The sequence below is a fragment of the Mauremys reevesii genome, linkage group 16 (genome assembly GCF_016161935.1).
Source record: "Mauremys reevesii isolate NIE-2019 linkage group 16, ASM1616193v1, whole genome shotgun sequence".
NCBI classification, from domain to species: Eukaryota; Metazoa; Chordata; order Testudines; family Geoemydidae; genus Mauremys; species Mauremys reevesii.
The window spans coordinates 28,640,681-28,666,534 of NC_052638.1; the positions used below are offsets into that span (position 1 = coordinate 28,640,681).

Genomic DNA, 25,854 nt, shown 5'->3' on the forward strand with positions numbered 1-25,854 from the left:
CACACTCTCCTTTCACTCTCCCACCACTCCTGCACTTTTTGATTTTCATTAAGGGCCTGCTGCACTACTTCATGCAGCATGTCCTCTTTGCTTCTTCGCAGACGCTTCCTGATTCTTTGGAGTCTTTTGGCCATTGATAACAAGGACGGCTGGGATCTCAAGGTTGCATTTGTAAAGCCAAAATACCACACTTAACAGAGGTAGCATTGTTCGCACCAGACAGACCAATGATTTGGCTGTACTTAAAGACAAGCACAGTGTACACAATAGCAGAAATTGCCCGTCCCAAAACAAGCGCACATAACCCACAGGAGCCACAAAATAGTGAGTAAGCACAGGGGCAAGGGGGACTGATTGTTTCACGGCCGTACTGTCCTCTGGGGTTCTGTGCCTTGGGGAGAGTCAACAGCTGCAGGGAGCCCCTATACTGAACACTGTCCCTACATTTTCCGCAGGATGAGTTCGTCCTGGAAGATATCTCTCTACTGAGGGTGACCTGGGAAGCCAGGGAGGGTCTTCCACGGCTTCCGCTCTGGCCCATATGCAGCTTGCCTGTGTGCAGAAATGGTTCCCCCGCCCATCACGGCACAGTGGCGCAGACATGTTAGCCATACTGGGACAAGGAGCACAGTAGCTCTGCCAAGGAACCCGCACAAGCGGATTGCCCAGTTTCTGCATGAGATCTTTAAAGAAATCACTGAGGCCAATTACTGTGATGTGAGAGAGCACATTAACTCCCTATTCCGCATCTAGGCATGCATGCAGCCCTAACCCTGTCTCGCCCCAAGAGCCCGCACCAATAAACTACCTTCCCAAAATAAAAGCCACTTACCAGGAACCTCCTCTGGTGTTTGTTCTTCCCCGAGCACCATCTGCTGTGACTGGCTATGTTCCTCCTGGCTTGAAAACAGCTCCTGGATGCATGCATCTAGGGATGCCGGGCTGTCTCCCTCCTCCTCAGCACCCTCGCTCACGCTGTCCTCCTCCTCCTGCCTTGTTGAACTGGGCTCTGAAGTGTCCATGCTGGTCTTCAGAGTGAAGGTGGGGTTGCCTCCAAGTATTGCATCCAGCTCTTTGTAGCAATGGCAGGTTGCGGGAGCATTACCTGAGCGGCGGTTTGCCTTGCACACTTTGTGGTACGCATTCCGTAGCTCCTTCACTTAACCCTGCACTGCAGTGCATCCCGGTCATGGCCTCTTTCGTTAATGTGCCTTGATATCTGCTCGAAGGTATCATAATTCCTACAGCTGGAGCACAGCTGGGACTGGACAGCTTCCTCCCCCCAAACACTGATGAGGTCCAGCACCTCACCATTGCTCCTTACTGGGGATCGCCTGGAGCGTGGAGGCACAGTCACCTGGAAAGATTCACTGAGAGCACTCCCTGCCTGGCTGAGCAAACAGGAAGGGGGTTTTCAAAATTCCAGGAGAATTTAAAGGGTGGGTCTGACGGTTGGTCACCTGAGGGAAGTTCAAAGTGATGACCAGGGTGGCTGGAACAAGCATTGTGGGACACTTCTGGAGGCTGATCAGAGTGCATTACTAGACCAAAGCATCCACACTGGTGCCACAATGCTCCAGCCAGGGCTCAGCAAGCATTATGCTTCTCATGGAGGTGGATTACTAGGAGTGCTCCAGCCGCAGAGTCCAGGCACTCTACATGCCTTGCCAGTGCGGATGCGTCATGAGTTAGGGCGCCCGGGGTTGCTTTAATGTGCTCTAACTCGGAAGTGTAGCCAAGCCCTTAGAATGGACAGTGCTGGCCCATCAAAGTTGATTGTGTTGTGTTATATTCCCCGTTTGAATTGTTTGGTGTGATTTATCCTTGCCCCAAGGTAGCTGAGCAGGCTTTTTTCAGAATTCGGGTGCAAATTAACACTGCAAAAATCCCGTGGCCTTTTCAGAGGGGCAGATGCCAGAATTTGGAGCTACTTAGACAGTTATTGTATTTGTATTAAATATCTATAGTTAGTCACTGGAGGCTTACTCAGAAAGGTTCAAAATCAGGTAGCTTGACTACTAGAACAGGCTTTGCCAGTTGGCAGTGTACTATAACTCAGGATCTAATCCAACTTGAATTAGGACAATGTGAAATATTTGTTTGGATTGTTTTCTATTTGAGTTAGTGTTTAAGTGCAATCAGTAAATACTGGGACATGTGGCAGGCCTATGCTGATGCTGGTCACAGAGCACTAGTTACCTTTACCAAATCCCTAAGATGCAGCCCAGCTAATCAACTCACCCCAGGCCCTGTCCCAGTTTACTCTTGTCTTCAAAGGGGGCATTAGCTGTCCCTGTGCAAAGTGTACCAGGATTCACAGTGGGAGAGGGAATGTTTTCACTTCCTTCTCCCCTAGGAGACTGTCAGGTCGTTTTCTGCCCCAGTGACCCTTTTGGTGAGTAGGGCACACTTCTCTGCTGGTCCCCCGGTATGGTGTGGTAGTTGTGTCCTAATATCCCCTGAAAACCTAGAGGTGGGGGGGTCTTCTGGACCCAGAAGTGAATGGAAGAAAAAGCCAGGCAGCAAAGGTTGAGAGTCTGGAGGGAGGAGGGGAAGGGTCCATGCCAGAAAATGACTTGGGAGAAGGCAACTGGATATAGTGGATGGAAGCTTTCTCAGAGTTCTGTGTTCTGTAGAACCACAGCTTCCAAGCAAACCAGCAGGGGTTAGTTGGATGTAGTCCCTAGCAAATAGGCCTTGCAAGTTCTAATTCACATATACCTTGCAGGATTCACTTACCCCTTCCTTTAGGCTATAAACAATGCCATTGAAAATCTACTTTAATCTACAATAAGTGTTTTGGTGAGATGAATTCAAACAGAATTTAAAAATGATTGGTGATGAGGTCTCTATGCTATGCTTCCAATTTCAAATCATAGATTTAATGCAGAAGCTGCTTTCGTCTCTGCCCTTCCCAATTTTACAGGACCTTTAGCCACATGTCTGACCTTCGCCTTTTCTCTGCTGCATTGGGACACAAACATATTTGGGAATAAAAATGGAGTTTTGAAACAATTTTATTTAATTTATAAGGAATCTGGCTGCATGTGTGGATGTCAATTTGTTTTCTCTTTCCAACCCACAAATATGTACTTGATGCACATTATAAAATGATATCATCATAAAATGATGAAGTGGGTATTCACCCATGAGACCTTATGCTCCAATACGTCTGTTAGTCTATAAGGTGCCACAGGACTCTTTCTTGCTTTTTACAGATCCAGACTAACACGGCTACCCCTCTGAGTATAAAATTGGAATCCTATCTTCAAAAATCTATTTCATTCATTGCTTTATGTAAAGCATTGTATCCATCCTACCTCTCTTTATCACAGATGCTTACTCCTAAATCATAATGAGGTAGTAAGCAACATTTTTTTTAAGTTCATAAATAAAATGCAAAGGAGACAATATGGTAAGTGCCACAAGTCAAGAGAAGACTTTTCTCTTATATTCATAAAAAAATTACTGATTTTGTTAAGTTTAATTTTGATATATATATATATATATATAAATAATATTTGGTGTAGTATTTGCCCAGTTCTGTTTATAAATATTAGCTCTGTGGGCACGCCAAGCAGAACTGAGGTTACCTAATTGTGCTGAGAGTATAATAGGAATCCAGAAATGCAGCACATTAGACTAAATATGTTTCTTCCCAAGGCTAGAGTATCTCCTCATTGTTGCCAGGGATGCAATATAATTATTATAACTAATCAATCCCCTTGCACTTATTTGGCACCTTCCTTCTGATGGACTCAAAAAAGTTTAAAAGCATTAATTAAGTTTAACAACACCGTTGTAAGATAGGAAATATAATACTTTTTGAACAGTTAGGCAAACTGAAGCATAGAGCACTTAAGTGCTTTGCCCGATGCCAAGCAGTGAGTCACAGGCAGAACAGGGAAATAAAGCAAGGAGAACTGACTCTCAGCCACACATTTTATTTTAGCTTTATTTTAAGAAATTAATGAAATTAATGAGTACAGGTGCAGTAACAATAGTCAACCGCATACAATAGAAAATTCATGCCTAACGCACTGGAAGCATACAGAATGTCATGTCTGAAAAGCAAAAGAAAATGATATTAACACAAAAGGCAAGGGGATTATGTACCCCATTATTGATTTAATGTGCTTATTATGGCTATGTAGTGGGTTACTTAAATGGTCATCTGAAGGTTAAATAAGAGTAATCGTAAGGTATAAAGAAAAGAGGGAGAGGGCGAGAAAAAGAGAGGGAAAGCAGAATTATCTTCTCAAGAATCAACAGGATCAATTATTTTGTTTTATCCTGGGAGGTTTTATGAGATATCCTATCATCATCCAATAATTATAAACTGCCAATCCAATAGTCTTTTGTTCTAACTATTTGATGATGCCGTAGCCACAGTATAGAATCAAGTGTATTTTACGTATTGTTCTTCAGTCAAAGAATAAAAAAAATACTTTTCAAAGAGCCTCATGACCCATTTAAAAAAACAAAACAAAAACCTCTGTTGTGGTTTCCCCTCAGTTTATTTGTGCTGACAGGAGCACTAGCGACTACAGCAGTAGTGTAACTCTGGTGTACCTGACATTTTAACTATTGTTTTGTCTGGACGGCCCCTAAACTGTGTTAGACAACAAAGATACAATTCTAGCAGCCCATCTACTCTGGTAGGCCACATTGCATTGTATTTGTGGTGGCAACAGTGGGAGGGTGTAATAAAAATGACTAGAGTAGCCACAGTCTTTGTAGAACGTTTTCCCTTGGTCTTTTGGTATATTCTTGGTGCTTATATTTGTAACATACAAAAATTTTGAAGGTGCCAAAATTGGAAGATTGTATGCCCCCAAATGGAAAGACTAAATGTTGAGACTGACAAAAAGCCTTAAGTTCCTTTTGTTTACTTGTCACTTGTGGGCCATGTGTTATTTACGCCTGTACTCATAAGATATAATTTATACAAGACAATTTAGGTGAGATATGGTGGCAGTGTATTTTTCCTGATCATCCTGGGCCCAGGGCAGTTATAAGGTAGTAAAGCCTGGGTTAGGTGATCTTACCCTATATAACACGGTAAAGGCCTAATTTAATGATTAGCAATGTATAAGTAGTTTGGAAATCATGTATATAATAAATATTTTCCAAATGGGAAGGAAAGCTTTGGGGTAGTGAATGAAAAGAAGGTAGTGTTAATAAAAAGAAAACATGTCATACTGTATATAAAAGATTGTATTGAGACTAAAAGTCTTTGTCTTTGTGTTTCTGAAAATAGCCAGTTTCTTGAACTGCTATATTCCATTTGATTGCTGGGGTGTAGTACTCTGTAAGTATGCAAATAAAATCTGGTCTATGGATATAAGTGGTGGTTCTGTCCTTGGATTTGAGAGAGAACCTGTAGGCCTGGCTGAATCGGTCCTGAAACATCCTTAAGCAGCAACACTGCAGCGGACAAGTAGCACAATATGGCTTTATTTCTGAAGCAAGAGAATAATCATGCCTTGGCTTTCTGGATTCTAAAGTTTTCAATTAAGGGTTTAGGAAGACCATAGAAGAGGAAATAGCAATAGGTGAGAAGTAGTTAAGATATGAATAAAGACTTCAGCAGAGTTAGGGTTGAGGTAAGGACAAATTCTGGTAACGTTCTCAGGACAGGAAAATTTACTGGAAGGGAGAAGTAGATGGGAAAAGTAAGTAGAGTATATGCATGATTCCAACTATGACTCCAAATTTTCTGCTTTAAGGAACAACATAAAGGTCAGAATTAAGAATTGTTATAATAGAGGCAGAGATCAGGACAAAGAATATTTTATTCAGACTGAAACATTCACCATAAGGAAGTAAAGGTCATATTTCCTACATTTAAAAAATAATAAGATAACAAAATAAACCTGATCTTCTGTTGAGGAAACTAATTCTCCATTTTATTTAAGATTTCTCACCCTAGATATCACACACTAATCCTCTTGGCCCTTTTGGGATGTCTCACTTTTAAACATTTGCTTAAAAGTCAGTCTGTCACATTTAAGCAATCGTTGGAGGAAAGTTCAACCCCTGCACCTAAATGTGAGAAGGTTTGTGTGAAAATACCCAAGAAGTTGTGCAGATTTCAGATGTTCAAACACCAGAGCACATTCAAGCACCAGAATAGATTTCAAACGTTCAAACACAGGGTACGTCTACACTACCCGCCGGATCGGCAGCTACTGATCGATCTATCGAGAATTGATTTATCGTATGTAGTATAGATGCGATAAATCGATCCCCAATCGCTCTCCTGTCGACTGTTGAACTCCAGCTTGGCAAGAGGTGGAAGCAAAGTCGACGGGGGAACAGTGGCTGTCGATCCTGCGAAGTAAGTGATTCTAAGTCGATCTAAGATACGTCAACTTCAGCTATACTATTCTCGTAGCTGAAGTTGCGTATCTTAGATCGATCCCCCCTCTCATCTCCCACAGTGTAGACCAGGCCACACAGAGGAATGAGTGCATTTTAAGTGCCTAGATGAGTGGATAGCTTGTCTCCATGAGATTCCTCCAGGAGTGGACAGTAATGTTAAGTCCTGCTGGTGTGTTCTGAGGCTGTAACTAATAGGTGGTTTCAGCTGAAGAATCATGGCTGTGGACTATGGGGAGGGTTGCAATGCTGTACTTCTTTGACTGGAACCCATACATCTTTGGATATATCCCTGGCATAATTTCTATTCACTGCAAAGGCAGCTATACACATTACATGCATTAAGAAAATATATTTCAATGTAAAAATCTAAGAGTTATTTGAAAACAAACAGCTGTTTAAGGTGATGGCACATGCAAAACTATATGGTAAACCTTATAGCGAATAAACCATGAGACTTTTAAAATAAACATGCTATTTATTTCTCCGGGATTGTGCTAAATAATATCAATAATCCCGTTAATGTGCTTACTAAAACATTGCTACGAAGGCTGATGTAATAAATGACGATGAATTAGGTATTAAAAAGCATGTCCCTAGTTTTGTTTTTGTAAAATTGATCTTTGAGTTTTAGAGTTTGATTTATTCAGAATCACCTTGTCCTCCACCATCCCTTCATTGCTTAAGTATATGCAGTACTGGAACTTTGAATGTTATAGCTAGTTAGAATGCTTTAAAAATTTACATTCTTTTAAATCCTATGGCCTTAGAGGCCTTAAAATCAACAGCTCTTTCATTTTTACTTAGAAATTCTGATTTTTCCTAATGACACAGTATTCCTTATTTACCTGGGTTAGACTTGATTTTACAGCTACATAGGCAATATGATGGCTGCTGAAGAACAGCTCACTGCTTTTTGTTTTTTGGATTTTTTTTTAAAGGCTTTGCATGGCAATTAACATCCTTCTTATTTTTACTTTCTTTTCTAATGTCTCCCTTTTCAGCTTTTTATGTTGCCTTGTAACTATAACACTCACTGTTGATACTGCATTTGATGTTTTACCTAGGTTTCTCTTGTTGTGTGCTTTAGACATCAGGTGTTTGATTTTTGTAGGTCACTTCAATGTTACAGTCACAATGGATTCTTTCAAATAGTTTTACATTTTGAACAAAACCAGAAATACATAATTTCCTTTCATGCTTTTAGCTTTTAATTCCATCATTTTAGACTGTTATAATGCACCTCATAGTCAGTTTTTTGTACTACTTTAAGGTTTTGTGGGAGCAACACTTTAAGGTTTCTATTATAATTACTATAACCAACTTTTTTCTCTGTGTGCACCCCATACACTCTAAATCTGTGGGTCGATCTAAATGAAGAGACATGGACAGTGAATTCTGCTTGAGGCAGCATTAACTCTCTGTGACTCCCCTTTGCAGTTACAGAGCATACCTGAGGTCTGTGAGCCAATGGCAACAGAACTATTAGTCCATCCATGCTGCCAGACTTGGACTCCCTCTGTGCAGCTGCCTGATATCTGTGGAGTCATAAGTACTGGAACTAGGGGTGCGCCGCACCCCATGTCTTGAAGTGGTTTCCATCAGGGTTTACAGTTTGGGTCAATGGCTCTCAGCACCCCCACCTTACTACTGTTGAAAATTAGGATCCCCATGGACTGCCCCATGTCCTACCCATTCCACACTGGGGCCCTGTCCTACCCATTCCACACTGCTCCTGTAAAGTGGACTTGGGGAACGTGTAGCTTAAGATTCTGAGCACTAATTTATTTCCTCAGTGCAGTTTTGTGTGGGGGAGAGGGTGTTGATATTCATGACATTATCGCTAGAATCTTTAGTCTATTGGCACAGGGGCAGGGCATGTGCTGTACCATCCTTTGGATGATGCAGCACCCTCCTTGTTGCACCCAGCTAGCTCCAGAGGCCAGTGTGAGGAGTTTGAGTAGCCGTGGGCCTGTCTCCTCCCCATCCCCTGTTCTCAGAGAGAGTGCTCTTTGACTTATTATCCAAGTTATGAGCTGAGGGAATTGTTCTTGGGGCATCAGAAGTGGCAAAAACAATAACATCAAAACAAAGAAACTGCTCCAGAGCTAGTCTACTAAAGTAACCATTATGTTAGTCTCCACTGTGTGCTAATGGAAGCCTTTCTGTGTTTCTTCTGTCAAGTTTTCAGGAAGAATTGAGGTTACCTTGAATGCTGTGAAGTAATATGAACCCCATCATTCCTCTGAGGAAATGTACATGAAAATGAAGCTACACCATCATAGTGTAAGTAATACACTAATGAGCAGAGCTCTTTACACAGTCTTAGCTTTTTTCAGGCTTTTCTAAAATGTTTTACAATTCAACACACTTTATTCAAATAAAATATTGCTTGATTTAAAAAAAGGAGCCCCTGGTAGTACTGTGTGATCACTACTTTTCTAGAATTATGTGACACTAGAAATAATGAACCATATCCTCTGCTTCTATAAATTGGCACAGAACCACTGATTTCAATAGAATTTTGTAAATTTATATCAGCACAGAATATCTGGCCAAGTTGGTTTAAAAGATTGTCCAATCAGCCTAACATAGGTTACCAGGCTTCAAATAAATGAAGAGTGGACAGCACGGGATTGCATAGGAATTGCACAGAAGGAAAACTATTACACTGCAATTCTCCCCATGTAGGAACAAATTGTGTGTGTTAAAGTTAATGGGAGTTCTTCTTTGAGTGATTGCACAAATCCATTCCACTTCAGGTGTGTACACACCCAGTGCACCAGAGCTGGAGATTTTTCCCTAAGCAGTACCTGTCAGGGCACACGGGCATCTTCAGTAGTCTCTGGCTACTGCATCATGGTATAGAGGGGCACCTGGAGTGCCTCTACCCTTCATTCCTCCTTACTGCCCATGGTTGGTAGTCGGAACACACGGGCTTGTTTACTGCAAGTTTTCTCCAACTGCAGAGGGATTATCACCCTTCTGAAAGTAGCTAGAGGTACTCTTGATAGTGTAAATGAGTGTAAGTTTTCTTTGTTATTTTCTTATTCTGACTCTCTTTTATACAAAGGGTATGGTCGCTCATTACATGAGGTATGCCTCAGTCTGTGAGCTTTTAGCTTTCTGCTGGCTGCAGTAAGTGATCGTCATTCCAAATTCCTAAAGTGCCAATGACAGTGAAGGCCATGTTTGAGATCATTGTCAGATCTGCAGGGACTATAAACCTTGGAGATGGAGAGGTGAGATGGAGAGGTGAGACTGTGTCCCATTCTCACAGAGGCTGCCTGGCATCCACCCTCAGTGCAAGCACTGAGTGCTCATTGGTTAGAATTGCCTCTCTGGACGTTGTATTGGAAACTCATCCCCAGTCTCCAGTACTGTCCACTGGTAAGCTACCAAGAGGAAAAGATAGAGTGTCATCTGGAATGAGATGTGCTGTGGTACCAACTTCTGATTAAGGGTTGTCAACTCTGGCTCTGGTGCCTGGGCCATTGAGGCTGACCCCCACTGTGGTGCCAAACTTTGGTTGCTAAAAAAATTAATCCTGAAAAAATGGAAAAAGCCAATGACAACCAAATATTGATGCTTGGCTCAGTCATATGGCTGACCTTGCATCTAATGAATGATTGGCATTCCGCAAAAAGGGAATGCCTGACAAAGAAAAGTTGGAAGACTTGTTAAAGGTCTGTGATTAACTTAGACCAAGTAGATAAATATGTTGGTTTTCCTCCCTTCCCTTTATCCTAACTCTCTTTATTTACTTTGTATATTATGATGAATCTGGTATTCTGGAATATTTGTTGTATTTTGAAAAAAAAACTAATACAAAACTATAAATACAAATAAATCGTCATGGAAAACTCCATCCTCTCTATCTTTGCAGATAACACAGCAGTGATGTTTTATGTGAACAGGCAGGAAGAGGCTGCATGAGACTTTGTAAAGAGGTAATACATACCTGGGAGTTTGTATCAGCAATGCAATGAATCTCAAAGTGTCCTAAAAACAGCTTGGGGGATGACCTGAGTAGATTGGTCAGCAGAGATGGTGAGTGGTGTCTCAGGCTGAATGTCAGGCCTCTCAGAGACCTATATGCTGTTCATCTCAACAGAAAGGCCCATCTTTTGTTTCAGGGCAGGGCTTCTTGACACATGCTTTCCTGTTCTCTTGGAAAGAAAAGCTTTATACCTACCCTTCTCCTCCTCTCTTTCCCAAGTTGTTATCCAAGCTCAAGCAGTATCATGCTCACACTGGGCTACACTGAGCAGTACCGCAATACATGTGGCTCATCGGAGCTCTGTAGCTGAGGAGGCTAACATTGATCTTTAATGAAAAAGCTCCCCACAAACTGGCATATGGGAACATGTGTGTCTGCTGGTGGTTCCACAGATGATGAGCGGCTTGTACTGATACCACATAACAGGATTTCTCCTTTAGCTCTGGTAATAGAGACCTGTTTTGGTGCTGAAGGTTCAAAGTTCTGGTGATGACCCATGACAACATTCTAGATATGTAGCACATATGCATCTGCTCGTACTTTCCCCATGCCAAATGCCATGTATGTGTATAGTGGAATAACATCCGAGGAGACAATGAGCATATGAATTTCCTCCCCATTATCCCAGAGGGAGAGGAGTTCTTGATCTGCTGGTTGTCAGTGACCTGAGGAGGTACTGAATTGACACACACACAGCCTTAAGATAGCCTTCCCATGCCAAACGGTTGTTTGGAGTCTGTTGAAGTTAGGACCTCTTAGGATGAAGATTATCCACGTGGTGATGGCAATTTAGGGGTGGGAAAGGTAGAGAGGACACAGGATTTCTAAAGCTGTACAGAGAACAGAAGTTCCCTTTCATGAAAGATTTTGGATTTTTGAAATTAGGTTTTGTTTCAAATCACAGTGAAAACTAAAAATTTCCAAACTTCCCACAAAAGCAAAAATTTTAAAAAATAATTAGTTTTGGATTGGTGGAAATGTTCCATTTAGACATCACAATATTTTCTTTTGAAAATTCAAAATATTTTTATAATACATTTTTAAAAATTCAAAATAAAAAGTCATTTCAAAATGAAAAATCAAAGATGGGCATTTTCAGCACTGTTTGAACTCCTCTTGCCCCCCACCTCCAGTTTTCTTCCAAAATGAAATTCTGGTGAAATTGAAAAATTTCATGGTGTTGATTTCACCAGAAATGCATATTCTGATTGAATATAGTTCCATCTAGGTTTCTCTGACCAGCTCTAATAAGGTCTCCACAGCTCCTGCACCTACCCACAGAGCATGTTAAGTTTGAATTACACATCTGAGTGATTTTCACTAAGTGTATGGTACAGAGTACAGCCAGTATATGTGGCCTGCAGGGGCTTACCAACACATTAGTACCTTATAAACTGGATTCAGGATCGGGTCTAATAATAAAAGAGAGTTTACAATGGAATAATTAAGCTATTAATTCACAAATGAATTGATATTGTGACAAAGTTCCTCCTCTACCTTGGTGGGTCCTGCGCTTATTTGGCAGATTTGCTCACCTCAGTGAGCTTCCCCACAGTCTGGGTCAACTTCTCCTGTGTCTGATCAGGAGTTGGGAGGTTTGGGGGGAACCCGGGCCTGCCCTCTACTCCGGGTTCCAGCCCAGGGCCCTGTGGATTGCAGCTGTCTATAGTGCCTCCTGTAACAGCTGCATGACAGCTACAACTCCCTGGGCTACTTCCCCATGGCCTTCTTTATCCTCACCACAGGACCTTCCTCCTGGTGTCTGATAACACTTGTACTCCTTAGTCCTCCAGCAGCACACCCTCTCAGGCCTGGTCTACACTAGGACTTTAATTCGAATTTATCAGCGTTAATTCGAACTAACCGCTCAACCGTCCACACCAGGAAGCCATTTAATTCGAACTAGAGGGCTCTTTAGTTCGAATTTGGTACTCCACCCCGGCAGGTGGAGTAACGCTAAATTCGCACTTGCTAGCTCGAATTAGGCTTGGTGTGGATGCTAATCGAACTTAGCAGCTCCGGGAGCTATCCCACAGTGCACCACTCTGTTGACGCTCTGGACAGCAGTCCGAGCTTGGATTCTCTGGTCAGCCACACAGGAAATGACCCGCGAAAATTTGAATTCATTTTCCTGTCTGGGCGGTTTGAATCTGACGTTCTGGTTGCACATCGGGGCGAGCTCCGCAGCACCTGCAACGATGCAGAGCTCTCCAGCAGAGGAGTCCGGGCAATCCCAGAATAGAAAGAGGTCCCCAGCATGGAGTGACCGGGAAGTCCAGGATCTGATCGCTGTGTGGGGCGAGGAGTCTGTGCTCTCGGAGCTGCGCTCCAACAAGCGGAACGTGAAGACGTTCGAGAAGGTTTCTAAAGCCATGAAAGACAAAGGATACAGCCGGGATGCGATGCAGTGCCGCGTGAAAGTGAAGGACCTAAGACAAGGGTATCAAAAAGTCAGAGCGGCAAACGGACGCCCGAGCCCAGCCCCAGACATGCCGCTTCTACGAGGCACTGCATGCCATTCTAGGTGGCTCTGCCACCAGTGCCCCACCAGTGACGGTGGACTCCGAGGACGGAATAGTGTACCGGGACAGTTCCCCCTCCCTGTTCGCCGATGGGGAAGATGAGGAAGGGTCTTTAGAGGACGGCGCAGGCGACATCGAACCCACTCCCGCTTTCCCTGACAGCCAGGATCTCTTCATCACCCTCACAGAGATCCCCTACCAACCGTCCCGCCCGTTAACCAGGACTCGGAATCAGGGAAGGATCAGGCGGTAAGTGCAACACACGTATAAACATTTATTTTTATAACATTGTTATAGAAAAATAGAAACAGTATTTACAAAATTCTAAATATTAAACTATAATATATATTAAATTATATGAAGAGAAGGTCCACACAAATGGACTTAAAAAATTCTAAATATTTACAATTTAAAACATTCTAAATATTAAACTATAATATATATTAAACTATATAAAGAGAAGGTCCACACAAATGGGGATAGAAAAATAGTCCTCTAGCGACATTTCTACGAAGGTGTCATTCAGTTCCTCGCAAAGCCTCCGCATGAGGTTCGTCGGAAGAGGTCGCTTGTTGGGCGCTCCGTGGAAGCAGACTCTTCCACGCCAGGACATCCGAATATAGAGTGGAACCATCGCCTCTACTAGCATTGCTGCATATGGTCCTGGTCTGTGCAGTGCGTCCCGTAACATGCGGTCTTTCTGGGCACGAGTGACCCGCCTCAGGGTGATCTCGGTCTGCAAATACTGCATCTAAGTAGGGCAATTAGTGTAGTGTTACTATTGTTAATGGTTTACAATTAGGTTGCATAACAATGACCCTCGCCTAACAGCCACGTGCGAGAGGCCACAGAGAACAAGCATGCATTGATCGTTCCGTGCGCTGGCGGGAGGGGCTGCAAAGGCTTATCCTTTCTGCTTTGCACATTGCCTTTAGCAGGAGAGCACAGCTAACCAGTAACTGATAAGCAGTATGTACTGTAAGGCTTACCAGGACTTTGTGCAAGAGGATGCAGCTATCTTTCCTCGCTTGTGCGCTCTCCAGTGCAATGGCGCCGCCAATGAGAGCGTATTCCGAAATCTCGGACTAGTTCTGAGATCTCCTGAGACTTGGTTCCCTCTTTGGTCTTGTTCACTGAAACTGACTAGACTGTGTTTACTGTTGGCAAACATGTATGTGTTCAAGGAAATCACCTACTTTTTCACATCACACAGCTTCGGCTCCTTCCCGGACTGCCCGCCATCCCCTGCAGAGGCTGGCTCGGATTAGACGCCGAAAGAAAAGACAAGGGACGACATGTTCCAGGAACTGATGGCCAGCTCCAGAGCAGAGGCGGCAGAGCAGAGACAGTCGAGGAGAGCCTGTGTCAGCAGCATCGCACACACCTGGAACGGGAGGATAGGTGGCGGCAGGAAGACCAGCAGGCGACTCAAACGCTGCTTGGTCTAATGAGGAGCAAACGGAGACGCTCCGGCGCCTTGTAGATGTTCTGCAAGACCGCAGTCAGGAGGAGAGAGCCCCCCTGCAGTGCATCTGCAACCGCCTCCAACGCCAAGAAGTCCTGTCCCCCTCACCCAAAGTGACAAGACGGAGGCGGTAGGGGCCGTGAGAACTGTCCCTGCACCGCAGCACACCGATAATGTTAGAGACAACTGTCGCGCTGTAAATTTGTACAAGCTCTTTCTTTACAGCATCAACCAGTCCCAACTCCAAGTTCAAACCCCCCACTGTGTATTACATTATTAAAAGCGGTTTGGTGTTACTGACTGTTTCCGTCACGTTTCTGGTGTCAGAAGACTTTCCGTTGTTCTGTGGGGGGGGGAATTGTAATGTCACTGCATAGCCCACAGTGCCATGCTACAGACTTGGCTGCAGGGTCAACTGCAGGGCACACACAGACTGCAGTCACTAGGCACCAGGGACAGTCTGTGTGGTGTATGCTGCCCCGGGTCTTTCCTTGCTGTGTATGCTTGTGCAGGGTCCTGGTGCCTGATATCCCCGAATGTAAAGGCAGGCTTCCCTTCACATGCATTTGGACCGTAGTCACGATCCTCCCCGGTGCCCCGAGCCCCAAAAAGAGACCTCATCCAGGGGCAGATACTCACCCTTCCCCACACCCTCACCCTTCCAACGCCCAAACCCACAGCCGTCATGGTAACCCCTATCCAAGGACGGCACCCTCGCCTTCCTGCAAACCCACCCATCAGTGCACACCTTAACCAGCACAGAATGCTTCCATGTTTCAACGAATAAACAGAAATGCAAAGTCAACGAAAGATTTATTATTAATTACTAAAACATGTCCTTAGTTTTAAAACGTCCTTGGGAAGTGGGGAAAACTTGGTTTATGATCAGGCTCTCTTAAAATCAAGTGGACAGTCACAGGTTACCCTGCTCTGCGAGGAAACTCGCTTTCAAAGCCTCCCTGATGCATATCGCTTCCCGCTGGGATATTCTCTCAGCACGGGTGTCTGGCTGATCGTAAACAGCAGCCAGGCGATTTGCCTCAACCTCCCAAGCGGCCAAAAAGTTCTCGCCCTTGCTCTCACAGAGATTGTGGAGCACACAGCAAGCAGCAATAACTACGGGGATATTCTTTTCGCTGATGTCCAAGCGAGTCAGTAAGGTCCGCCATCTCCCCTTGAGACGTCCGAAAGCACACTCCACCACCATTCTGCACTTGCTCAGCCGGTAGTTGAAGAGTTCCTTTTCAGTGTCCAAGGCGCCTGTATAGGGCTTCATGAGCCAGGGCATTAGCGGGTAGGCCGGGTCCCCGAGGATCACTGTAGGCATCTGCACATCCCCAACCGTTATTTTGTGGTCCGGGAAGAAAGTGCCTGCCTGGAGGCGTCTAAACAGACCAGAGTTCCTGAACACACGCGCATCATGAACCTTGCCCGCCCACCCGACGTTGATGTTGGTAAAACGTCCCCTATGGTCCACCACAGCTTGCAGCACCATTGAAAAGTAGCCCTTCGGTTAATGTACTCGCTGGCCTGGTGGGCTGGTGCCAGGATAGGGATGTGAGTCCCATCTATAGCCCCACCGCAGTTTGGGAATCCCATCGCGGCGAAGCCATCTATGATGGCCTGGACATTTCCGACAGTCACTACCTTTGAGAGCAGTTGCTCAACGATTGCGTGGGCTACTTGAATGACAGCAATCCCCACGGTAGATTTGCCCACGCCAAAGTGGTTCGCTACTGACCGGTAGCTGTCTGGCGTGGCAAGTTTCCAGAGGGCTATGGCCACTCGCTTCTGCACAGTCAGGGCTGCTCGCATCCTTGTGTCCTGGCGCTTCAGGGCAGGGGACAGCAAGTCACACAGTTCAAGGAAAGTGCCCTTACGCATCCTGAAGTTTCGCAGCCACTCTGTGTCATCCCAGACCTGCAGCACTATGCGGTCCCACCAGTCTGTGCTTGTTTCCGGCCCAGAATCGCCGTTCCACACCATGAACTTGACCCATTGCCACCATGATCTCCACTGCCCGGCGTACCCTGCTTTGTGAGAGGTCTGCGCCACTCTCCTCACCGTGCTGCCGGAGCCTCCTCGCCCGGTTTCTCAGCATCTGACTGTGGAAGAGGTGGACGATAATGTGCGAGGAGTTGACAACGGCCATAAGTGCAGCGATGATCGCAGCGGGCTCCATGCTCGCAGTGCTGTGGCGTCCACGCTGTAACCGACCAGAGAAGGGCGCGAACAGATTTCCCGCCGGCGCTTTCAAGGAAGACAGGGAGGGCGGGATTGACGGTTCAATGACGACACATTTTTCCCCCCAGCATGCATTGGGGGGAAATCCCACAATTCAAATGGGCAGCGGGGAGTGCGGGAACTGTGGGATAGGTTCCCACAGTGCACCGCTTCCAAAGTCGAAGCTGGCCCCGTGAATGTGGACTAAGAAGTTCGAATTTGTGTATTTAGTATGGATACACAAATTCGACTTATTAAGGTCGAATCCACAAATTCGACTTAAGTAGATTCGAAATAGTCCTGTAGTGTAGACAAGCCCTCACTCTCAGCTCCTTGCGCCTCTTGCTCCCAGCTCCTCACACACACTTCCTCTCCTCTGGCTCCTCCCCGCCTGACTGGAGTGAGCTCCTTTTTAAACCCAGGTGCCCTGATTAGCCTGCCTTGATTGGCTGCAGGTGATCTAATCAGCCTGGTTCTAGCAGGTTCCTGATTACTCTAGTGCAGCCCCTGCTCTGGTCACTCAGGGAACAGAAAACTACTCAAACAGTGACCAATATATTTGCCCTCTACCAGACTCCTGTACCCCACTGGCCTGGGTCTGTCACAGTATGTAAAAGTGCATTTTCCTTAGGCATGTTGTTTGGTGACAAGAATAATACTACGTATTATGATGATAATATTCTGAGCATCTTTAGCATTTTTCATTCCAGGATTTCAAAGCGTATTACAAACCTAGTGAATCGTGGCTCACAACACCTTTGTGAATTAGGTAAATGACTGTGTCACTGAGACAATTATTTACCATTTATTTTTAGTGGAGTTACAATATATTTGTTGTTGAGAAGACAACATATAAACTCTTAATAGATTGCTACTTATTTTAGCCCACATATGGTACATGTAACATTTCCCGTTACATTATATCAATGAATTATTCATGTCCCCTCCATTTTTTTCTTGGTCTGGATCTTCTTTTTTCAGATTAGTGTTGTGGTTTTGGATATGAATGAATCTGCTGCTACTTCACACATTTTTTCTCTCCTTGACACTGTTGTTGCTCCAAAGGTATTTAAGTCTTTCCTCTGAAAAATATTGTGGAATTTTACTTATACTTTCCGTGATTATGGATCTTTCCTCATCATGGTTTTCTCCGTATGAAGGAACTTGACTTAAATTATGTGAATAACTGAAATGGACTTACTGTGCAGACCTTTATTTGGCCACTAATAGAAAGTATTCTATTTTTCTTGACCTTTTATTTTATTTTATTTGAACTTGTAGCAGAAATCATGTATTACCAGAGCTCTTAATGGCCTTTTGTTTTGTGTTTTGTATAACAGTTTCTTTATTTTATTCCCTGCCAACATTATTTTTTGACAGTTGGATCAGTTTCGTTTTTCTGAATATATCTCTCATAGTATATAGAGAATACAAAACAATTTAACACTATTGTTTTTTGTTAATGTATTGCATTCTCTAGTTATTCTAGATATAAATGGCACTTGGCAAACACATTTCCCTTGATTTTTTTTTAAATCCATGCATTTTCTAAAATTCTCTTGTTATATAACCATTTCTAGCAATGAATTTTCTGATTCTTTCTTTGGTCTCATTTAAGATACAATATTTTTAATATTTGCCTTCAAGGACTTTGATTACTGATACAGTATTTTGATGGTCAATGAGGCTTACCTGCTCCTCCATGCAGAAAATGCATAATGGTGTGATAACCTTGTTATCTAGCACATCACTCTTCTTCTAATAGAACTTCCCTTAAGCATCCCTATCAATCTTCACATGTCATGTACTGTGTACCATGAATAAGTTGAAATTTGTGCTCATATTTGATTGTATTTTATAAGTGTTTGTTTTACACATTTTAAACACTGCCTTTTCATGTTTCATTCTCTCTCATATGATTAATATGTGCAGAGACTTGAATAAATAGGTAGTTTGTTTTCCAGGGAGATGTAAATTGCAAGGAGATTTTTGTATTTGATCATATTAACATGAGACCAGACTGACACAAAGTTGCAAAAGCAAATTGTAATAGCTCACTGAACTTTATTATTTGAAAGTTCAGCTGAATATTTTTCAGTTCACGATTTCTTATTAATAGACAGAACTGTTAATATTCCTGGAGGAGTAAAATCTATTTAAAACTTATTTTAATTTAGCTATGGAAATTTGTAGGGAAGATGAAGGTTTGGAGGACTTGGAGCCAAGAAAACTTGGAGTAAATCTCTTACAGAAAGTCATATAGTAAACTGCAGTCGATAAAACTAAGGTGAATGTGCAAACTAACACCCTGGTGCAACTGGGTCCTACTCAGGGGTGAAAGTCACATAAAAGACTCTGGGTGGGTGGAAGGTGCAGGACCTCGGGCAGAAGGGACAGGGCTGGGTGTCAGCAACCACCAGCCAGCCCTTCCATGCTGCCCAGCCTGCGCCGCCTGGAGCTCCGATGGTGATTTAAAGGGCCTGGGGCTCCAACCGGTGCTGTGGTAGCAGCGGCGGCAGCCGGGATCCGGGAGCCCTTTAAATTGCCGGGCTCTGGGGCAGCTGCCCCTTTTGCCTCCTCCTCCCCTCCCCCCATTCGTGGACCTGAGGAAGGGAGGCAAAAGGGGCAGCGATGTTAAAGTGCTGCCGTGGCAGCAGTTTAACGTTGGCTGTGTACAGACTGGTACCAGTGGCCAGTTCTTACTGGTTTGCTGTACCGGCCCTTACTGGCCCACTTTCACTTCTGCTCCTACTGACTTCAAGCATATGCTTAAGTGCTTTGCTAAAAGGAGATGCTCTTCAGCATATGTTTGAAGTTAAGTATATGATTAAGTGCTTTGCTGAATTGTGGTTTCACTGACTAAAGACATACAAATTTAGGACAATATTATTTTCTTGGATCTGTGTTGCAAGCATCTATTGTACCTTTTTCCTTTCTCCTATTCATGAATCTTCTAGTGATGTTAATGGGAGTTCTGCATGGAGCTTGAAGAACAAATGGGAGTTCTGCATGGAGCTTGAAGAACATACAAGTCCCAAAAGAGGCTTAAAAGTTGTGTCAGCTGGGCAAGGAGGAGACCTCATCTAGCAGAGACCTCAGCCGAGGAGACTCAGAATCCCATATGTGCCATGAAGAGCTCTGCAGTTTAGGATAGAGAGAAGGAACATGCATAGACCAGGGATTTATCTTCAAACTAACATTGACTGAAAATACTATAGTGAATAGTAGATTCACTTTTCATTTCATTGATGAGTCATGAATAACATACTGGGCATTCTTTGGTGTATATTCCGTTATGCCTTTGCTATAATTAATCGAGCAAAAAATAAGTATTATATTTCCTAATGACAAGTTTGTGCCTGGAGAATAAAGTGATGCTAAAATTTTAATACTCTATAGGGTCTTCTACATCAAACTGTACAATCTTTAATTCTAATTTTAAGACTTAATTGCTCCAGGCAATCATAATAAACCATTATAATTTTTATAGGTATGTCTAGTTGGTGTTCTATAATTATACTAAACAGGGTCTAAGAATGTTACTGCAGTATATAATCCAAATAATGAAAATGCACTTCTGTAATTAAGACAACGCCATCTTATAGCTCTTTTCCCAGATATACCTAGTAGTATTGGAGAATATTTTTTTGGAAATAGCTTTCAGAAGATTAGCAGAAATCCTGAAATATAGTCCACCAAACAATGCATATTATTTTACAATACCATCACATGTTTTAGAACATTTCTGATTATTTAGAATTTCTGCTGGTACCTTCAAGATCCATTATGGTTAACCCAACCCTGTGATATAGAAGGTTAAAAAGTAAGGCTTGATCTTCCAAAGGTATAGCTTTCCAAATTTGCATGACTAATTAGTACACATATTTACTAAATTTGCACACACAACAGTGGTAAGTGCATAGAAGAACCAGTTGCATGTATAAATGGCTAATTGCATGCATAATTACTGTCATTTCATTCACAGTAAATACATGCACACATTATTTTTGTATATACATTTATATGCCCCACTTTTTAAATTCTGATCTTTAATCTCTGCATCAAAACCTTTCATCCATAGATTAGCACCAATACAACTCATTTTATGTTAATCGTTTTGGGGGATTCTCATTTATTCCAGAATACGTATCAACTATTCTTATTACTTTAGAGCTATCAGGAAGATGGATTTTATGTGTTCTTATGCTGGATGAGCCATTAATGTGAATGAAATGGCAATCGTCCTCTGCCTCAAGAATTACAGTTTGGATTGTTGAATTTGCCATGCTGATGACATTAGAGAGGGTATCCCTCAAGATGTGTGGTCTTGCATCTAGTCCTGCAGCTAATACTCTGGCAAAATTTACATTAAATCCTATGGGAATATCTCTTGATTGAAATAGGGGTGCAGGATCAGACCCTTACTATATAACATTGTACGCTCAATACTCAAACTTCTAAAAACTGAATGCCCAGAATTCTCAAAAACTGAATGGCCAACATCTGAGTACTCAAAGCAAAATTCCTTGGGCATCAAAATACCTGTTTTCATATCTGAAAGTTAAATGTGGCTAAGTACTTTGCTAAATTGGGGCCTAAAAGAGAATGCCATGAATTTATCTAATAAAGTACAAATTAATCATAGAAAACAAGTTTAAAGGTCCAGATCTCATAAATATCCTCAGAATTCCATCTGGAACAGAGCATATTCTTCTTACTTGTAGGTTCATTCATTCTATTTCACTCTTCCATGGTGTTCAATTTGTTTGTCAGCTTTCAGGTCCTTAAAAACTAGATCCTTTAGGCTGCTGCAAATCTCTTATCAACAACTGCATTTGAAATTTATCCAACTCTCCAACAGTTGTACAATCTTATAAACTGAAAATCCTTGGATCTTCTGGGATATTGCTGATTAAGATCATGTTTAATCTCCTTCCAATATCCTCTGAGTGGTTAGATCCTGATTACAGTGATGTACATTCAAAGTAACTCCATTAAACTCAATGCAAAATGTAAGTCAAAGGTGTTATTTCAGATTTAGTATCAGAATAGGGGCTTGGGATTTTGTGTTTTAACTCATTGCAATAATAAGTGTAAAAGCATCTGAATCACAGACCTGCTTCCTCATCCGACACTACTTGGTGGTCAAAAGGTTTTCAAAATCTTTTTGTTTCTAATTTGAACTTGATAGCAAGAGTAATTGTTGTAGTGATTCAGCAATATATATTTTTAGCTTTTAGTACTGTATCTATTTGCCTCCTTAAATGTTCACATCCTTAATTTACCCACAGCATTTTGGGGAAATTTTGCTATGTAATTTTAGGTAAAAGACCAGGAATTATTTTTTTGCCAGAATCATTGGGAAAAAATTCTCTCCTGTCTTCATGTTGTCAGGAATCCCAACCATCTGGACACATCTTAATCTGAATTTGTTTTCTAGGGGTACATCTACACAGGGATAAATGACTCACTGCTCGCTCGGTTCAGGGGCTTGGGCTCTGGGGCTAAAATTCGGTGTTTAGACGTTCAGGCTCAGGCTAACCCCCGAGCACTGGGATACTCCTCCCTCGCAGGCTCCACTCCAAGCCCAAACATCTATAGAGCAATTTTTCAGCTCTGGAGCCTCAGCCCACGTCAGCTGACCCGGGCCAGCCCACATATGTTTTATCCCTGTGTCGACATACCCTAGGTTATCTATTTAGAGCATCAGTGCAATGGCTTTTAGTATTCTCAGATAAAATGGTATCATGTCTGTCAACCAAAAGCAATATTGAATCTATTCTTCCTTAAATACATGTGTAGCTTTCACTGGCACATAAGAATTACTTGTGCAGGACAGCGTTTCAATTCTCTTAGCCTTCTGCATTCTAATTACAAATTCAAACGGTGATGTCACCAGGGTGGCTGGCCCTTGTAAATGAAGCAGGTCCAGCTTCCCAATGTCAGATGGCCAGTTAAGAGGGTAGGATGGCACCTGGGGCTGTAAAGAATTGTGGAGAATCTGAGGAGGAGATCAAGTGAGTCAGAACTCGCTGAGACTCAGAAAAGAGCAGGTGGGAGCAGAGGGACTGTGGAAGCTCCTGGAAAGACACTGTTGTTGGTTCATGGGAGAAGACTGAGGGCAGAAGAATACCAAGAGGGTTTTGCTTGTTGACCTCCACAAGGACTGGAGAGAGCTGAGGGCCAGAGAGCAGCAAAGGGAGTTGCCTGCTGACTTCTAAGCAAGAGAGCTGGAGCCAAGGGCTGGACAGGTCAGAAGGAAGGAGGACAATGGAGGAGCTTACCTGTTGACATCTCCAGGGCTGGAGAGTGGGATCCTGAGGAATAGTCAAAGGACCAGGAGGAGAGAGAGGTGCTCTCCTGGTGAGGATGCTCCCATCACAGAGACTGAGGGGAAGAACAGGGTTTCACTCCACCTGCAAGGGCTTGGGTGGCTGTCTCAGCAGAGGGACAGGAGATGACCAACAAGGAGCATGTGTGTGGAAGATGATAGGTTATGGCAATAAATGAGGTGGTTTAGGATTTTAAGGACTACTTGCACTGGGATGGTAAATGGACTATGTGTTGCACCATTTGCACCAACCCTAAAGAGGGTATTACTGAGGTAGGAGAGCCTGGTGTCGAGTTACTGGGAAAACTGCAGCAGGCACACTGGTTGTGCCATAGCCTGCAGCAGGAGAGCAGGAGGGCACTCTGGGTGGGGCCGCCCTATGACATGTAGACTTTCTGTAAAGTGATAAGACAATGTACGTACTATCGAAGCTAGTTCCTACTGCTGTGAGATGTTCTAGAGGTGATATTAGGAGTCATTGCTGTAACACCATGGGTGCTCCTGTATGTTTTTGTGGTAGTTCATTCTAGAAGGGATCATGGGCTGGGAACAAACATAACTGTTGGGGATCAAGTTGGACATTGATTTTCCCTATGTTCAGAAAGTGAGCTCTAAGAAGGGAGAAATGGTGACCTTTGTATTCCATTTTGATGAAGAGTAGAGTGAAAGCAACTCAGAGAAGACCTAGTATGAAGGTCCACTGATGGAGTAATTCTTAAGAGATAAAAATTACTTAGGGCACAAATATCTAACTATAAATGTTGGAGAATGCAAGGGACTCTCTAATTTACTTGTTTGCCTTATATGTGTGTTTGTTTGGTTTCTGTTGTGTTAACGATCATGTCTGATGTAAAGAAATCTTTCTTTTATGTTGCCATGACAGAAATAAAAACACAGAGGGAATAGTGGGACATTCCACCATGCCCTGACAAAATAAAACAAAGCTAATTGGTGGTGGCAATATATAAAACCATAAAGAAATTCTCTAAAAACAACTTGTTATGGGCAGATCCAGTTCTTTACTTGCAGGAAACAAATGAGAAGTTCCACTGAAGTATTACTCACTAGGATTCTGAGAAACCTGTCATTTGGCTGGGTTTTCAGTGCATTCCATCTTTTCAGTTTCTCTTGACATTTCAGATTGTCATGTAGGGCAATCTGGCATATTTTATGCTGATTCCGGAGTACCCAGCAATGGAGTAGGGTGTTTTCTTGGCCTGTTCCTGCAGAAAAAAGGGAGCTGACAGGCTCATCCCCAAACAAGACTCATTCAGGAATAGCAGATATAGCCCTAAAATTAGAAGATAAAGGAGTATACTACTCCCGCCCTTAACAGCAACAAAGTGGGGAAGAGGATTTGCAATCCATAGGTTACCGTGGTAATGAGTACAGTATGAATGCATGAGTCAGATTAGAGAGGACTACCTCCCCATCCCTAAAATAATGCAAAAGCAAGAGAGGAATCCTGAGCTTTCTTATGAGTGAAATTCTCATGAAAATTAAGGCTCTTCTCACAGAAGTTAAGGCTATATAGGCAGTTTGGAGATAGCTGAAATCTTTTCTGAGGCTCCCAGTCCCAGGAATCTGCTGATCAGGTTTGTGAAACTGGGTGAATTGTTTGTGTGACCCATACAGGATTTATTTTTGTTGTGAAACCTGAAAGAGGCCTGGGTTGACAAGAAAAAGTTAAATTGCTCTAGGGTTTTTTTTAATGGTACAGTATACAGGACTTTTCAGGCAGGACTGAGGTTCGTCACTGATTTTATTCAGTGGCATGGTTGAGTAGCCTGAAAATGCTTTCCACCATTTACACCCACCATTTCTATACTTAAAATGTCAGGCATTGTTTGATGTTTTAAGGCTTTTCGTTATTTTAATTTCTCATTTTGAAAAATGGAAGGCAAGATGTCCCAAGTCTCCGCTACTGAATCATCAGAAGATCCAGCTTTGTTTTTCTTGTCTTGTGCTATGTTTTTCTTCTCGATAACTAATGTTCCCAACTAAATAAAACAAATAACTAAAAGCATCAAATTACTAAAACAACAGAAGAACAGCTACTAAAAATTGTTTTTGAAAGCTGTATGGTCTCTTGGCCTGCTTATATAAATGCCTGGAAAATGGCAGCAGCCTCATTTACTCAGCGATGAAGAATGGATAAATTCAGCTGTTTGATTAGTCCACCAACCCCCACCCTCCATGAAAATGCCATACAACAATCATCTCCAACTTCAATTATGTGTTGGTTGCTTAACTTTCCATTTTAGTTCATCTCAAGTTCATTCTTAGCCCCAAATATTCGCCTTAGTCACAAAATCTGAGTAGTTTTTGTTTGTTTGTTTTTCCCCTTCCAAATGGGTGCTCTATAGAGGACAGAATCTTCCCACACCAGGCCAAAGAGTAGTAGAAGCCCTACCCTGTGACTTGTGGTGTGACCTTAGATCTGTATGGGTATGTGATGGTGGTTCATCATGCAATACCTATGCATGGATGTTTTGCTGGTGGAGCCACCTAGCTGAGATCTAATGGCCATTCCATGTCTTTACACCACCACTCCCTGAGTGATACTAAAAAAGAACCCTCCTGGGACACTATTCCATGGTACAGGGATTGCAGCCACCACAGGACCAGATCCAAAGGTCACAATAGTTGATGGAAAGACTCCTATTGATTTGAATGAGAACTCAGTGAACTTTCTATATCTTGTGCCTCCAGACACTGGAACCTTATTGCTTGTGCTGATTTTTGAATAACGTAACTGCAGAAGGTGTTTTACCCTTTAAAAGTCAGAGACTGAAACTATGTTGCTAGATTCTCTATTACATCCACCAATTAAGAATAAACATATCTTACCTTCTTTGAAGCAAAACCTGTCATTTTCATCCATCCCTCTCACTATCAGGGAGTCACTTGTACTCCTTGACCAACTAGTATA

At 42.9% G+C, this 25,854-nt stretch overlaps 1 protein-coding gene across 8 annotated transcripts in view; it reads left to right on the forward strand.

Annotated features, from left to right (window-relative positions):
- Window positions 1-25,854, forward strand: part of CDH11 (cadherin 11) — a 489,120-nt gene that overhangs the window by 356,562 nt on the left and 106,704 nt on the right. For 6 of the 8 annotated variants that reach the window (XM_039502746.1, XM_039502747.1, XM_039502749.1 and 3 more), the window contains 2 exons: window positions 8,566-8,667; window positions 10,268-10,431. The gene's annotated coding sequence lies outside the window, so the exon portion shown is untranslated. The remainder of the gene's footprint in view (window positions 1-8,565; window positions 8,668-10,267; window positions 10,432-25,854) is intronic. The other 2 variants (XM_039502741.1, XM_039502742.1) reach the window with 2 other exon arrangements.